This window comes from Arachis hypogaea, chromosome 20, assembly GCF_003086295.3.
Source record: "Arachis hypogaea cultivar Tifrunner chromosome 20, arahy.Tifrunner.gnm2.J5K5, whole genome shotgun sequence".
Classification (NCBI taxonomy): Eukaryota; Viridiplantae; Streptophyta; class Magnoliopsida; order Fabales; family Fabaceae; genus Arachis; species Arachis hypogaea.
The window spans coordinates 9,825,702-9,827,587 of record NC_092055.1 but is presented as its reverse complement, the minus strand read 5'-3'; positions in this window follow the sequence as shown (position 1 = coordinate 9,827,587).

Genomic DNA, 1,886 nt, shown 5'->3' with positions numbered 1-1,886 from the left:
TTTTATCTCATTTAAAAGTTTCATATTCGAATCTCACTCCTAAATCCTAACTTTTAAAAAAAAAAATTCTTTTATAAAAAATGAATATATTCTACTTTAGTTAAAATAAATAAATAAATAAAAGAAAATAAAATTGTTTCCACCCTTAAGCGAAACAGAATTGGAAGCATTTTATTACACGACGATGATTTTATAGTTACTTAGATGAAAATAACTTCTATTAGATTATAATTATAATTTTTACTTTTAGAATTGTCTATAAATAAAAATTTTAGGATTAGAAAAATAGGTTGAAACTATTTGATAAATAATTTAAATATTCTAATACTATACTAACAAACACAGATACACAGAAAAAACTAAATATTCATTCAACTTATATTTTCCTTTTTACTTTGATTTTAATCTCTAATTTCAAAATACAGTTAAATGTATATATTTATATTTCAATTTTTTTTCAAACGCTCCTTCTTCTATTTCTTATTCTTGAATTTCTATTGATATATCCATCCACAATATGTGATAGTCAATCATTGTCATGACAAATTAAAAAAAAAAATAGCAAAACACATGGAATTATTTGTCTTGAATTGTTTCTTGTATATATTTCTTATGCTTAAAATAAAATAATTATTTCTTATGTCGATTATGTGATGAATAATAATTTAAACAATAAAATTAATTAAATATATAGTTGCAAAATATTTTATAAATTCATCAAAATTAGACTCAACATTTTTGAGATGGATAATTTTAGAGAGAAACAAATACTATAAATGGATGCACATTTGCACAGTTTGTTGACCAAAATGGTGAAGAGAAAGAATTTAATGGGTCTTTGATGAAACCCCAACAAATTGGGCTCAATTGTGAATTAAACCCAAAAAGACTATACAAATCCAACTCCAAAATCAGTATAGAAATGAAGCATTTCGCCCCAAAAGAAAATCCAAGGCAAAATTTCTTAAATGTATAGCCATTTTCACCACAATAACTGATAAGTACATTAATACCAAAAAAAAAAAAAAAAAAAAAAACCTGATAAGTACACAACTAGGATTATACTTATAGGTTTGGTTTGTTAACATTTTTTTAAAAAGTGTTTTTACTTTTTAAAAGCACAAATAATATAATTTTTTTGTTAAATAAAAAAATCATGTATTTATGTTTGTAGTTTAAAAAAATTAGAAATACTTTTAAAAGTATTTAAAAAAGTATTTTTTAATGTAAATATGTATTTATAAAATTAAAAAGTCTAATATAATATCATTCTCATATATTAACAAATATTTAAATTTATTTTTTTATTTATGTCTATTGTAATCTTTTTAAATTTTAAAATTAATTTTACTAAATACATTTATTGTTGCTTATGTTTATTGAAAATAATTTTTTATTTGATTTACTAAATATAAGTACTACTATTTTTAAAAAAAAATAAGTTATAAATATCAGCTTTGATAAATTATTTTTGGAAAATAAAAAAATTTAACGAACCAACTCTAAATTTATATAAAGCCACTTATCAGTTTCAGTATCCCTTTTTAACTATGAGTATCTTATGTTCTAAGGAGTATATTGAGTTAAACTCTAAAATAGCTCTTGAGATTGGTTTGTACACTAAAATCGTTTTTAAGATTTCAATTGCACCAATTATATTTTTGAGATTGGCAAAAGTGCAACACGTTAGTCCCTGACCTATTTTTCATTAACGACGTAGGTTATTAGTGACACGTGTCACTCCATGATTTGGCAAAGTGTAATGGTATGATGATGTGTTGACAAGTGCCATGTGACATGCTAACGTGGATGGTTGTGCCACGTGTCACAATACTATTTGGCCATGTGTATATTTGTGCGATGTATCGCAACAGTATTCGTTCATA